At 44.9% G+C, this 15,887-nt stretch overlaps 1 protein-coding gene across 2 annotated transcripts in view; it reads left to right on the top strand.

The window, feature by feature from the left end:
• Window positions 1-560: 560 nt before the first annotated feature.
• The window catches only part of MAD1L1 (mitotic arrest deficient 1 like 1), a 2,576,418-nt gene continuing 2,561,091 nt past the window's right edge, over window positions 561-15,887 (top strand). Inside the window, exon 1 of one of the 2 annotated variants that reach the window (XM_078664968.1) lies at window positions 561-749. The gene's annotated coding sequence lies outside the window, so the exon portion shown is untranslated. Of the gene's footprint in view, window positions 784-15,887 lie in introns of both variants that reach the window. The other variant, XM_078664969.1, reaches the window with a different exon arrangement.

Here is a 15,887-nt window from a genome sequence, read left to right as displayed (position 1 = left end):
AAGATCAATAATGGGCAACCTACATTCGCCTGAAATAACAGAGGGTCCATGCAAATAACAGAAGACATTCACCCTACTAGGGCACAAGGGTGTCATGGTCTCTAATCCATGTGAAGAAAAATGTTCCTCTTGCTTGGGTAGCCAAAGACTGTCATAAATGCGGTGCAACAAGACCACGGTGCCACTGCACCTGCTGCGCTATGGATAAATAGGTCCTAACTACTGTCACCGACTTTGTCGCCCATAAATAAGCCTGGCTGTGAGGTCATGATCCCAAAGTAGCTGTCGAGCCGTTGCTGTGGTACGTCGGCAGCCTACTATTTGTAATGTTTTTCAACCACGTGCATCCGCTCAATTGGAGCCGTGACTTGGACCTCCCGGAGCGTAAACTGTTAATCCACCAGCCCATGTGTCACAATCACCTGCCGGCTACGAACACACCTAAATACCGGCTCGGAGGTAAGGGGCAGTCCTTTCCAGTGCAGCCGGCAATAACTTCCGGGGCGATGGGGCGGTCTTCCGGACAGTCTTCTCTGGCGCGGGACTTTTCATCTAACCAATCGCAGGATTTAAGGGGCGTTCCTTTCATAGAGACTCTGAAACTACGGTCTCAAGGCCTGTCAATCAGTATGAAACAAGCCCTGAACTCACCTCCCCAAGCTGAAGATTTTAAATTCCTTTATTGAAGTTGAATTGGAGGCAGCAGAGAATACAGATGCTACCGCACTTTTAACCTCTTTTGGCGAGAGGTAAGGTGCGCTATCGCCTGAATGGTTCTGGAAGGTTCGTGTAGCATGTGTCCTAACACCGACACAGTCTTGACAGCCTAGCAGTTCACCCGCCACGTTCCATCCATGCCAACCCTTTTAACTACCATATACTCTCTCTCTCACTCACGTGGACAAGAAGGAGCTTGCTGGCCCTTCACTGAGAACGCTGGGTGGTGCAAAAGTAGCATTTTTCCAGTGGAGAAGTTTGTTGTTTCAGTAGAATTTGCCTCCTATCGAGATGGGAAGTCAGTCTCTCCTGAGACGAGGCTTGTTGCGAGGGGGGGGACATCTCTTACTGAGGCAGTGGGCACCGGCGTGGGAGTGAGAAGCATTGCATGAGGTCAACCAGAACCTGCTGGTGAGCTGTGTGGGGCATGAGTAGGGCCGTCCAGTTTGCCAGAAGATGCTTGCAGAAGCTTTCAAGGAGCATTTTGTCTCCTCATACAAGATAAATGGAAAGTTTTTTTTGCAGACTCTGGCACTTTTGGATAATAGTGTTTTCTAGTTGTTGTATCCGTCTCCGTAGCCCAGTGATTCCTTTGTCATTAATCTCTAAAGATATATGAATGTGCTGTACCTGCTGCATCGGCGCATGCAGCAGTTAGATGGATGCTGGTGTAGACATGTTCTAACTGCCATGGGGAATAAGGAGGTAGAGTGTGTTGACGCACGTGTGATCGTGTGCCTAAACCCTGCAGTAGCTTTCATGCTGAGGAACTGTGATTGTGGGGTGAGCAGTGCTTGAAATGGAAAAATAGAAGTGCAGGTACTCTGTACCAGAGCACCTGCTTGTTTCTGAAAACTGCCGGTACTCTTCAATTAAAAGTATAGCATTTCTCTTGAGAAGTGCCGGTGCGCGCTCTCTCTCTCAAACTGAAATAGTGCTTGCACTCCGTACTGGACAGTACCTGTCCATTTAAAGCTCTGGGGTGAGTGATACAATGCGTTTTTCACTGTGCTGTATTGGTGGTGTGCGCCGTCTTAATTTCTGGTTGTGGGCTTCTTCAAAAGTGTATGTTGTTGAGATGGGAGTTTGTCAGACCCTGTTTTGGAGGCAATGGGGCAGGTGGGCCTCGCCAATGGGAATTGAGAGTGTTTGTTTGTCATTGTCCTACGACCATTCCTACTCTGGTTCTGCATTTTGGGTCAAGTACAACCACTTTTGCACTTAACTATCGGAGTTGAGAGGGTGAACAGCCACAGGCTACCCAAGGAGGTAGTGGGATTGCTCGTGCTCAGTACTCAACAATTAACCATCTGACACAATTATTTCAATGTCCAGCACAGTGTTGGTCTTTTCAAGAAATACATTACTGTATTCACAGTTTAAATACTACACACACATATATATATATATTTTTATATATACCGTGTCGAAGGCAGCTTTAAGATCTAACAGGATGAGTGCCACAGTCTCACCCTTCCCCAAGCGGTGCCTTAACATTTCTGTAACCCCCCAAACAGGTGAATTGAGTAGGGAAGCCAGCTCTAAACCCAGATTGGGAAGGATGAAAAATATTCTGGGTGTCCACAAAGGAGGACAGTTGGCCATTAACAGGCTACTCCAGACTTTTTGGGAGAATGGGGAGCATAGAGATGGGAAGAACGTTAGAGGGGTTTGAAGGATACAAGTTTGCTTTCTTTAGGATGGGGTGGGTACCATTGCATGTTTCCATTTTTGGGGTACCTTCCTCCAGGGAGGCTTTAAGGAGATCCATTACCATCGAAAGTATGGAGGGATCCAGCTGGCCCAACTAATGGGTAGGAAAGGGATCAAGGGAGGAGCCTGATTTGGTGGCGTGAAGGATGCGGTTAAAGGAAATTGTGTCAAGGGGGGCCCAGGTATCTAGTTTAAGTGGGGGGCTAGCGCTGTGTGGGGAATCGGCTGCATAAGTAACCCTAAACTCGAGTTTTGCCTGATAATAGACGGGTCATCTTCGTCTAATTGCACATCCTGTGAGCATTTGCTCAGCAGCTGAGAGTGTATATTAACAACTTTATTAATAAAAAAGAAAGCGCGTTCCTCACATTGGCTGTGTGAGAGAGCTGGGGAGGTTATTGATTTCCCGGGGTCAGATAGTTCCTTCACTAACTTAAAAAGCGTTTTGGACAGTTTTGGGCCTTTAGAATCTTTTGAGAAAAGAATTCAGTGCGAGCAGTTCTATGGAGACAGTGGAATTTTTTAAAGGCATTTTTGTAGGTAGCTTTGGGTTCTTTAGTGTCAAATTTATTTCACTGTTTGTAAGTGCTGTGTATTGTTTTCCCAAGTTTTAGCATTTTGTTAAACTAGGGCAGCGTCCCAAACGTTTAGCTGAGAAAGGGAGACATTTTTCTTCAGCTCCCGTAAGCCAATTGCGCAAAAGATCCTGATCAGTAATAGAAATTTGTTTGAGGTCGGGTCTAGTGTCGCACAATAACTTGTTAAGCGTTGGAACATTCACCTTAGCTCAGCTTCTGGTACTACGTTCTGGGGCCAGATTAGACGGCGGAAAGTGGGACCCCATTTTCACTGTAAAAGGCACTGCAAATTGGCCGACTTGGATAGAGGGCATGGGAAATCATTGTTTAGGTCGGGAAAGTTGGAAAAAATAGGATCCAACAAGTGCCCAGATACGTGTGGGTTATAGTTACACAATCTCAGGTGAGGACCCCAAAATTCGCTGTAAACAAGTTACCGTTGGTACATTTGGGGTCTTGCCCACACACCCTCGGTCTGTGAAGTCTGTGTCTACGGTACAGACCTGGCCACAGTGAGTGGGCTTTGTTGTTGCGGTCTTATTCGGACCAAAGGGAGTTGCAGTCCTGGTTGAGCCTACGTCTAAGTCTGCAGTTGGAGGCCCCAATCTGGACTTGTAGTGATTAGAGCAGTTGTAGCCTCCTTTTGAGGCCTCCGGCAATTACAGCAGCTACAACCTCTGTCCGGGCCTGAGATAAATGTGCTGTAGAGGTTTTTTCTAGTCTAGGAACAAGGATGAGAAATCAGTGAAGTGAAGGAGGCATGGGTCCTACCTAAATTGCTCCTGTGTAAGCTTTTTCTGGATTTCCCACAGTCACCGAGGCATATAGACCCATTCTCCTATTCCAGGGCCAAGCAGACTCGTTTCCTCTGTCAGCAGACAGACTCTAGGTATTTCAGGGCAGAATGTCAGCTTCTCCGGCAAAAAGTAATAATTCAGGTGACGTCCCATCATTTCTTTCAGATTGGCTGTCAGAAAGAATCCAGCCCTGGTGTACAGCAGTACCTTGAGAATTTTGCAGGGCACTCTCTTCCCTCCTACTTAAAGGAGTTGCAAATGGAACAAAGTGGGTTGGTTTGGGTTCCACTTTCATACATGACATATAGACGGGGCATATGGATTGACTTTCTCAAACTGTAGAACTGGTTCTGGGTGTTTCCCCTTTCACGTGTCTTCCTATGTCTGCTCTCTAGACACAAACTTTGTGTAATGTGATGCTTCTTACTGTGGGTACCACTGGGGCTGTCTTCATCTGGGAACACCCACAACAGAGGCACAAGTGAGTGTTCTGCATCTGGCTGTCATCCGTACAACTGAAGGAGTAATGAGGGACAGACAAAAGGACAGGTCTCGCTTAGGAACCTCCTCACCTCTGACAACCGAGAATGCAGACCCGCGCCTAACCCTTAGAACATCCACCAAATGGCAGTTCTCGGGAAGACTAATCAGCAGCTTCTTGCTAACAAAACACCTCAAGGAATTTATAAAGGCAGCCCAGTCTCTATCCTCCTCTCTTCAGTGTCTGGAGTTATGCCTGTTGTTGTGGCATAGTGGACTAAATCGTCCACTGTAAGGGCGTGAATTTGACTTCATGTTCACAGGTTCAAATCCCGGAGGATTCACTCAACCTTTCATCCTTCTGAAGTTGAGTATCATTTCGTCCTTATTTACAATACATCGGATACCAGTGGCTACCTAGGGAGAGCTGGGTTGGGCCACCCTTGAGGTTAAAACTACCAGGGAGTGAAGCCTAAATGATGAGAGCAACCCTTCCAGTGCCTACTACCTGTCCTGGTTATAAGTTATTCTAGGTTGGTGGATCAATACTAAAACAGCTATAAGCAGCCGGCAAGCTGATTAGTTACACAATCAGTGTTGTTCTTCCAATCCATTATGGTAGAGCAGGTTTCTTTTCCCAGCTTCCTCGTCTGTCTGCCCCTGCATTCATAAAGAGCTACCTCTGGATTATAAATATCCAACAGAGGGCTCCAAAAATCCACTCGCTCCCTTGCATTTGCGAGCCAGATTCAATTAGGGCAAGCCATTTTTAAATCCTACTTGCCCTTTCTGGCATGTAGGAAGGAAGACTGACATTTGACCTCTGTCTATGAAAGCAGAGGAAATGTGACAAGTTAGCTAGATTTAAAGGCATCTTTGTAGCTCACAAAGTGAATGAGCGATAAAAATGCCTTTAAATCTTGGTAACTTGTCACATTTGCTCTGCTTCCAGAAACTGAGGTCAAGTACATTTGTTAGATCGAGTACATTTTTTTAGGTTACTAGATCTGCAGGTCTAGTAAAAATGAAATGATTTTTCGAGCCCTGCAAAAGCCGATACAAATACAAAATACGCATAAGTGGTACCCAAGCCACTGTTGCTATCGTGGCCTAATATCATAGTTGGGCTAAGGTTGATCCTGCTTCCTAACAATCCTTCTCAGAAGAGCTCCAGCATGTACTTCAGTTGGAGTAACCATGTGCAGTTATAAAACATATGTATTGGCGTGGCAGGGCTTTCCTTACACTTAGAACATTTTTTGTCTGTCCTCTTGCCCCACTCAAACAGTTTGGCAGGGGTAAAATACAGATTAAATAACGTTTTATAATGCTGCACATTCGGGCTTGCTGACAAGAAGATTCTTGTGGCTAGTGCTATTGCCTTATCTAAATCAGCATCAGGGTCACCTAGATTCCAGCCTAATTTGCCCCAGTCTTCTCTAGATCATCCGGCAGACTGTCTAGCAAAATGCTATAGATGTCTTTTATTTTGCAGTCAGCTCGAGCAATTACCTCCATAAAAGGTATTTTATCTAGGACTATGGCCACCCTGGAATTACCAAGGAATTCCCTAATTTGTACGTATTTGAAATATTGGCTGTTAGGGATACCAAACCCTTGCTGCAGATGGTCCCCTATTGCTGTCAGGCCATGCTGCTCACACTGCTTTCCCATCATAAAATAGAGGTGGAAAAAGGGAGGAGCGCAACAGCAGTTTATATATAGCTTTGAGAGCTTTGCTCCATATTTTCCAGGCATTGAGTATTACCTTGAATCAGACTTTCTTATAATATCTTGGCTCTAGCTGCAGCAGCAGCAGTCCATCAGCTTTTATCCCTAGAGCAAGCTCTTAGATTGTGGGGTGGCGCTGTGGCTTTCCTGATCTGTCTTTCCGTCATTATCCGTAATAAATAACATAGGCATTTGCAGTAGAAGAGCCGCCCAATAGTAGAATGTAATATTGGGGACTGACAACCCACCCCGTCCCTGTGGGAGAGACAGATACTTTAATGATTGCCTCACCTTCCCATATTGCCAAATAAAAATTGTGAAGCTAGAGTCCAGTGCTTTCAATATTGATTCTTCTATGGCCACCAGTAACGACCGAAAGAGATATAGGATCTTAGGAAGCATTGTCATTTTTAGGACAATTCCCTTTCGAAAGTTGATAAATGAAGCCCATTTATATGTTTTAGGTCAGTGGAGATTTTTTTGACCAGGGGGTTAAAATGAATCCTACCTATAGTGTCTACCGTGGAGCTAATGCGAATGCCAAGGTACACCACTGTATCCACATGCCGTGGTTCTTGAAAGGGAAGATTATCCTTGCAGATGACTTGTGTTTTCCCTTTATTCAAAGTATAGCCGGAGGCTTGCCCAAAGTCCCTGGCCACAGCTTTGATTTCCCTAATTGCTCCTTTGGGGTCAGTGGTGACAGTGGTGACAATGGCAATGTCGCCAGCATATGCGAGCACCTTAGTCTCACACCCTTCACAGATAATCGGCTTTATCCCATGATTGTTTAGGAGCATCTCAATCTATGGGTTTATATAAAGAGCAAACAAGATGGGAGCCCAGGGACACCCCTCCCTGGTCCCCATCAACACCTTTATAGTTTCCGACTCTTCACCCATTAGCTGAAGCCATGCGTGTGGGTTGGAATACATAGCTTTAGCAGTGTTGACCATTTTGGGGCTGCAACCCTTTAATTCGAGTAATCCCCATAAAAAACCTCCTGGCCACCCAATCAAAAGCCTTCTTGGCGTCGAGGAGGGCCATAGCCATCTCTCCCCCTGTCTCGGCTGTGATGTCAAACAGAGTTATAACTCGCCATATATGGTCCGTATTCCCTCTGCCGGGTATAAAGCCATGCTGCTAAGCTGACACCAGCTGGGCTATGACCCTCCCCAGCCAACCCACACCAGTATTTTGGAATAAATCTTGGTGTCAGAATTTCAGTGATATCGGCCTATACGAGTCCGGTTTATCCAGGGGTTTTCCCTTTTTGGGGAATATAATATTATCAGTACCATCCCAAGACTCTGGTGGGAGCCCATTGTATTGCACCCCCAGGAACAGGTCTAGTAAAATAGGGACTAACAGAGATTGAAGTGTCTTATAGAATTCAAGAGGTATTTTATCAGGGCCAGCAGTTTTTCCTGAAGGTAGATAGTTTAAGGCTGCTAGGACCTCTTCAAGCATATCTGCATCTAGGTCATTCCTGGCGGGTTGATCTAGGGTGGCCCCAAGATCTGCCTCTGACACTACTTGAGAGATATCGAGAGGTATCCCGCTATCTTACTTATATAATAAATGATCGAATTCTTGAAACACACGAAGTATGTCTCTAGTCTCTGAATAGATTCTTCCATCCTTCCTAATTGAGGTTATCATTCTTCTAACTGCTTTCTGCTGTGTGCGCAGCGCAAGCCTTATCCCAACTGATTCTCCATACTCATATGTTCCATTCTTATGAGTTAGAAATTCTTCGGCCGATCTGAGTAAGCCAGCTATTAATCTCTGCTTTTAAAGCAATCATTTTAAGCTGGGTTAGTGCCATCCTTGCCCCCATGCAATCCGTGTAACATGTTCTTGCTCAGCCTCGGCCAGTTCCCCTAGCAGCCTCTCATTGTCAGCCTGACGCTGTCTCTTCGCGTGGGCAACAAAGCTGATAATCTCGCCCCTCAGGTTGCCATTGAAGGCGTCCCACACGGTATCTCGTGGAGCACTATACCTATTGGTGTCAAAGAACCCCTATGTCCCGTTCTCGATATGCTCAACAAAAGCTACATTCATCAGCAGTTTCCTATGAAACTTCCACTTGTGAAGGCTTTAGGTAGCCGCTTGGACCTCGACCTCCAAAATCAGAGGACTATGGTCTGAAACTACCTTCGGAAGCTTCCTAATTTCAGCTTTACTAAACAGACCTATTGCTATTAACAAAAAATCAAGTCAAACAAATGTCTTATGAGGGCAGGAGAAGTAGGTATAGCCTGGATCGTTAGGATGCTTGATATTCCATGTGTCTACCATGCCGTGGCTGTCCATCAGGGAAGACGAGGCCCTATACACGCGAGTTTTTTTTCCCCTGATATCGATTGGCTCGGCAGGTCTCAACTGCTTGGTACAGGTTGAGACCTCCACAGATGACCAGCGAGTGCGGCCAGAATGTTAGAAAGACCACGAGATCCTCAAATATCTTCGTGTCATCCTGATTCAACCCATATATTACACAAACTGAGAGTCCTGCCTCAAAGTCAACTAGTGCCCACCTACAATGCATATCCGAAAGCTAATGCCTAATCAACCCTATCTGAGGTTTAGCTAGAATAGCCACCCCCTCCCCGAACATTGGAGCTCTGAGAGGAACAGGACAGCAGATTGTACCCACTTATTGCCATCAGCTCCATTTTATCCCATGGGATATGTGTCTCCTGCATGCACACGATATCGGGGGCAATCGACCTCATAAACTGTACCTCCCTTGACCGTTTCATCCTGTCATTCAGTCCTCCCACATTTACCTAGCTAGAGTTATTTTACCCATCTAGTCTGTACTCAAAGTACCTTACTGTTAAGCGCAACTGTGCAAAGTAAAAAAAAAAGTTTGTTTGACTTAATTCCATCAGCGGGTAGGATTTTCGTTTACCCCTCCCCCCTACACTCTTCCCCTGTGCCCCCCCTCCCGTCCAACCGTAACCCACCTCCCAGGACCCCTCTCCCTTCTCCCAACCATCCCCCCAACCCTGAAAAGCTACCAGACCGCAGTGCAGTCTGTGTGAAGATGTGTGCAGCATGTGTGACCTGTGAAATTATACACACGTTTCTTACTAACGAAAGGAAAAAGGAAGACCAAATCAGGGAAAGAAAGAAAGCAGGCCCTAATTCTAACCCCAGTTCTAGTATCAGAAACCTGAATACATACATGGATTAGCTACGCACTTAACCCTATTATTACAATTCTATGGCTTAAGACCACCTAGAAACTCCTTTGCTTTAATCTCAGAAATAAAGAATCAAGTTTGCCCCCGACCACTTTCAAACGTGCAGGGTAAACCAAATAAGCTTATGCATTTTTGTCCTAAAAGGACTTAACTCATTGAGTGCTCAGGACAGCTCCCGGCCGGGTTGGAATTATCACCGGTATCACGATAACGCCATCTGCTGACCCATCTGACAGTCAATTGCCTTCAGATCTACCAGGATATTGTAATCATTCTTACACTCGTGCCCTACCGGGTTGGAATTTACACCAGTTTAGGGGCTACTCTGGGGTCTGATAAAACCTTTCAGACCTGAATAGTCGACGGACCACTTTACCCTGGTGAAACACGTGTCGGCTGGCTGCGTTGTACAACAGAATAAAGAAATTAAGACATCGACAAATAATATTGTGCAATTTGCTTTCGAATTACACTTGTATAGCTTGTTTAATATTGTATGTGTGCACGGGATACAGATCTACTAAACTAAATCTTTGCCCTCCGAAATTCGCCGGCCAGCCTTCCTGCGGGCTGTCGAGGCAGGGCCCCTTTTGCCCTCTTCTGGGTCACTGTCATTCTCGCTGAAATCGGAAGAGAGGTCAGACCCATCCACCGATCACTTCGCTCCACCGGACAGCGAGAAAAAACAATAACTCGGCTCCTTTTCCGGGTCGCATTTGCCAATCTCTGTGCCCCCTGCTGTAGCCCTTGCTGTGTAGAGCTTGAAGACTGATCATGAATTGTCAAGTCAGGGGAATTATCATTACGTTTATCGGGTGGAGGTAAGCTCGAGGGAGCAAGGCTCAAAACAGCCCTCAAATGCATATCAACTACATCTTTGTCACCCCCTGGGTAATCAAGGCCCTCCGCAATCGCAAAGAGCACATCCCCCGCATTTAATGTATTATGGGCTCAATATGTTACCTCATCGACCGTCACAGTAGCTGGAGCAGTAGGGTCCCCTTCTCCCCTTCCCTTAGTAAGGGCCGGGGGCAGGGAGAGAGAGGGTGCTGGCATAACTTCATCCTGGTAGAGGGTGGGGAGCCCTGCTGCCAACTTTTTGCCATCCAGAGTCTCGGGCTTGACTGCATCTTTTGGCGTCTAGGATGCTGTAGTTGCGATATCTGGCCGATCAGATTCATTTGCTCCAGGCATCTGCAGGTCTCGTCTCCCTGCTTATCCCCCAAGGAGATCAACCACCGTAGGGCCGGCTGGAAGTTGTCTGCCTACAGCACCGCCTCTCCCCCTCCTCTCTGGAGAAGGCTCCGCATCCTGAGTCAACGGAGCACATCGTCTGCCTGGCTGTAGAGTCGGCCCTTTTGCATTCTCTCTCCCCTGCTTTACCGAGCCTGATTCAGCCTGCATGTGGGGGGTGAGCAATCTTCCCCCTTCTGTGCTACGCTGGCAATTTTGGGCCGCATCCCTGCCGTGGATGCCACAGTACGGGAGAACGTGCAATCTGAATGGCTCAGTGGCCACTTCAGGGCGGCTGAAGGTGGACAGACTTCCCCAAATCAGCGCTACTCGAGAGCAGTTCCTGGGGGTGCTGGAGTGTCAGTGAAGAGCGTCAAGGGCCATAGAAGCTTTTTTTCGGAGCGGAGGTTCCTCTTGGGTACGTGGAAGGAGACTCTCTCGTTGAGGTATTTGGGTCCGATGTTGTTGAGGGATTTGTAGGTGTGGATGAGGACTTTGAAGGTGACCCTCTTCTCGACGGGTGAGCCAGTGGATGTCTCATAGGTGTTAGGTCATGTGCTCATGACGTGGTGTCCCGAGGACGAGTCTGGCTGCGGCTTTCTGGATGGTTTGGAGTTTGTGTTTGTGTGACTGTAGATCGTATAAGGCAGTGGAGAGCAAGGCAGTTTAATTGCGCCCCACTGTTCGCTGTAGCATGGAGTATATTGTAGAAGTGAGATTTTTTTATCTGTCTTACTGGTGCAGGGACACCCTTAGTCTATGGGCTCACAAAATGAGGATCAACACTGGAGTGGAAACAAAACACAAGTTTAATATTTCTCATGAGATGGCTCTGTCATACAGACACTACAAGTGCCTGTGAGGGAATTAACTAGAACAGTTTCAAACCTGCCTTTTATACATTTTGGGCACCATAGGAATTCACCAAAACCCCTTTGTCATGGTTACATCACACTTTATATAACCCTCTTATGGCATTTTACATAACGCTTACTAAACCCCTTACACAATGCTTACATGCTGAACTGTGGAATCCTGATAAACCGTTACCCACATCTTTGTAGCTAGGCAAGGGAGGTTACAGGCGTTGATGGGCAAACAGATTAGACATCTGTGCACGTAGGCCCTTCAGCATGGCAGGGCTACTTACTGTGACACGCGAGCATTATCAGTATAACTAGTTTTCAGTGAATGCGTAACTTCTGACTTTATGAAAGTCCCCGCAGAAACACAAAAATGGGGGCTAGTAGACAAAATGGAAGAGGAGTAGACGCTAACTTGACAGAACACATTTTTTACTGTTCAACAATATTTGCAGGTCTAAATTGCTGCCTCTCTGGGTGGCTCAGGTAAAGGGAAGAGGCATTCTAGTTGGAGCTTGTGGAATGGTTAGGTTAATAGCCTGTGATTTCTGGAGGTTTACCTTAAAGCCAGGGGCCCTCTCATAGTCTTCTAATTCCTGCATTAGTGTGGGCTTGGATGGCAAGAGTTGTGTAATGGCTATTATGGCATTGTCCGCATATAAAGCGAGTTAATGCTCCTGGCTCCCCATTGTGATGCTTGCTTTGTGTGCATGTTTATGCAGACTCCCTGCGAACAGCTTCATATAGAGGGCAAAGAGGAGTGGTGACAAGGGGCCCGTGTTTAGTGCCAAGTGCTACATTAAAGAGTCACAAAATCAGCCCGTTGACTCTGACCACAGCTGTAGGATTGGCATAACTGTACCCTATCCAACGTTGGTATCTAGCACACAGTCCGGATTTGTCTATTGCTAACTGGAGATACGGTCAGTGCAATTGGTCAAACGCCTTTTCATCATTAACTGAGAGAAGGACCACTGGCGTGTGGGAATGACAAATTTTATCTATGAGATTGAAAAGGTGTTTAGTGTTATCGCTACAGCCCCTTTCGGGAATGAACCCGGCCTGGTCATGGTCTAACAGGCTTTGCATGTAGGGCTTATGAGCGGACGGCCAGTATGCTAGTAAAACTCTTAGAATCAACATTTAACAGTGAGATGGGCGTTATGAAGAACAAAGCATGGGTCTTTTCCAGGCTTGGGAGTACTGTAATGGTAGCCTCTCTTAGCTTCTGTGAGGGAGCCCAACTCGCTGAAAGACTTGTAGAGACAAGCAAGGATGTCTGTCAGGGGGACCACAGATGTTTTACAAAATTCAGAAGTCTAACTGTCTTAACCAGGTGATTTACCTGACTGCAAGCCAGCTATGGCCATGAGCACCTCACTTGGATGGATATCATTGTCTAGTTGCAAAGCATCGTTCACATGGACCTAGTCTAAGTAAGTCTTGGCTTCTCCTAGATCAAGCGCCTCTATCATATATTATCAAGAGTAAAGTGCTCAAATTCTTGAGCCATTTGCGTGTTCTGATGTACCCTGTGACCCTTTAGTATCTGTAATTCTCTGTTTGAGCACCTGAGTGCGTAGCAGATGTGCCAGAAGACACCCCGATTCATTGCCTCCAGCGCAGTATTTTTGTTTAGATCGAAGGAGCGCATATTCTGCCATATCCACGTTTAGGGCCTGAAGCTGCTTTCGGGCTATCGTAAGTTGCTGCTGCACTTAATGGGAGCCAGACTTCTTATGGGCCTTCAACTCCTTCGAACACCAACAAAATGATCTCTTTTGCAAAAACAGTCTTTATATATCAACCACTAAATTCACCTTATTATGGGAAATCATCCATACCCCTCGCGCACACATCACTTTCTATACACGGAGTATTGATTTAATGCAAAAATGTCTCCCTTTATTTGTAAAAACACAATTAAAAGACAGTTCCTACATATCTGTAAAGTTAAAATCTCTAGAAAACATGGCATTTCAAAATTTTTCATAGAGTAATATTTCATCAGTGTATCATAAACAATATTTAAAACTGATGATAAACACAAAGTATTATCTAATTGTGGCTGATTAAAACGGGTTTTTGACACAATATCCGTGCTATATGACCATATTTATCACTGTAGTATTGGAATACTATCAATGAGCCTAATTTATTCAGTATAATTATACCTATTCACCTGTTTAACCGAGCAGTCTATTTATAAAAATATCAACGTTTATATCGCACACAAATTACAGATTATCAAATCATGAATCACAAAAACATGTTGACGCAGTGTTTCAGTGGTTTGTTTTCGATTTACTCCACCTTCTTCAGGACACAATGATAAAATCAATCAAAGCATCTAAAAAAGACAATTGTAAAAAAAAAAAAGTATTTCACACTATGAGCAAAAAAGAGTAGTCACAAATCCATCAATCAACTCAGTGTATATCTCTATAGTCAATCATTCTTTCTCTATTTGCTGTTTTCTTTAGTTCTAGGGATCAAAAGAAGGAAGGAGCCCCACATTTAGTTTTTGACCCTTGTCCCACGAATGATTCCACAATGCCTCTTAATGTAATCTATGCTGGTGGATTGATACTCATTTGCCAGTCTAGTCCAAGTACCTTTCAAAAGACAATTCAAGCAAAGTAATTATTACACAGGTTTCATTTATGTTTGCCTATTATGTCACTCACAAAGACTTGCAGCAGTACCTACATAATAAAAAAAAAATCATACTTTTTTTCTTTTAAATCCTAGAAATACATATTTACCTTAGAGAGGGTTGAGGGTCTTTGCTGCTTTTAACTCTAGCCCAAGTTTGGAATGATAGGTGGAACTTTTGGCAGGAAGCATGTTCTACTGAAGTGTAAGCAAAGGTAGTCCTGCTACAAAGGTTAGCTAAAGTCTATGTCAAAGTAGGAAGGCTTGCCATTACTGCTGCTAATCCTGTATCTGGTTTGTGGTATGAAGGAAGCTTGCACTGCTGCCTTTGTTATGCCCTGTCATAATACATGCAAAGCGAGTAGGCAGTCTGCACTTAAAACAACTCCGGAGATAAACTTCAGGAGACTATCTTTTGGAGGCCCCAGGCTTAAAATTGCAGGCATCGTGCACATCAGCTGATTTTGTGGTAATTGTGCGATTTACGAAAAGCAGGGGCGGGTGAAAGATACATATCCCTTAGCTGATAAGCAGTATGTGTGGGGAAAACTGCAGAAAAACGTAACAAGCCCATTATCCCCTGGAAATTGCCATTTTGCAATATTTTTAAAATCTTCACTTTGTAAAAATCCTACAATTTTTGCAAAAGCATATGCAAAAAATGTTAAAATGAAGAAAAAAATTGGGACCTATCCTACTCCTGTTGGTGCTGCTGCTGTTCCAATAAACGGAGTGTGAGCATCAGACGAGAGAAGGGGCTACCCTGGTCTCCCCATTTTCCAGTATCCAATTGTTACATCTTCCCCAGCTCTCCTCGTTACCCTGACACTTCTACCCCACCTTCCCATGCCTTCTCTGTCCCCTATCTTCACATCCCCTTATCTCTAGGGCCCCACTATCCCGCTGCCACGTTCTTCGTGGGTCCTCTCATGGACTGCACTGGGCTTGAAGTGCATCCCTTTTTTCCTGTTTCTCCAGTGCTAGTCCTATCAAAACTTGTGATGGTCACTTCTGGGGCCCCATAGCTGTTGTGAAGTAGGATATCTTCCTATTACGGGGCGTGGTGCTGCTAGACACTCCAGTAGGTGACCTGGCTGAGTCTTCAGCAGTGTTGCATAGACCTTCCGCTTGTTGGTTTGTGTCCAGTCCTACCCATCCTCCACTGTAAATGAGGAGATATGCATTCCTAATTGAATGTTCTAAAACTCATTTCAGCACATTAAGTACTTATTCATTTTAACTTTACAATTATTCAGCTATATATTTTTCATTTGTTCCAATGCATTCTCCTATTTATCTGACATCCCTTTATTCTTCGGTATTCTCTGCATGCCAATGAATGAGTACAGAAGGATTTAGAGGAGTATTGTGTAAATAAGGAAGTAAAGTATCTGTTGGTTGGTGACTCCTATTCAACCAAAGTTCCTATCTGTAACAGTCCAAGCTGTACTTTTGTAACAGGCACATTTTCTGCTTATAGTAAAAGTACTGCAAATTCTAGGTTTTTAGGCTGCAATGTTTGCTTTTCCTTGCTGAAAAATGTGCCAACATAGGCCTCCAAATCCTGTGTAGGCTCATTTAAAGATTTAAAAGGAAAAAAGTGCAAAGAGAGGCAATTCCAACTTTAACTTTATTAGAATCTTAAAAGATTTAGCATAACATTCTGCTTTATCAGCAACACTTCCAACAATAGCAGTAATGCTGGTAAGGAAAAGCATCCAACCTCCATACTGACACCATTCAATACAATTTGAAAATACGTCTCCCACTGCTTATGACACGTACTGTAGACTCTGTCAACACTCTTCTATGTTCAGAAGTTCATTCTGTGTTTAGATACACTTAATAATTTTTAAAAGGAAAATGTTTCATTTTATTTCCTCTGGTATGTTAAGGCGGTACTTCATA

This window comes from Lissotriton helveticus, chromosome 10, assembly GCF_964261635.1.
Source record: "Lissotriton helveticus chromosome 10, aLisHel1.1, whole genome shotgun sequence".
Taxonomy (NCBI): Eukaryota; Metazoa; Chordata; class Amphibia; order Caudata; family Salamandridae; genus Lissotriton; species Lissotriton helveticus.
This window is presented reverse-complemented; position numbering and strand designations above follow the sequence as displayed.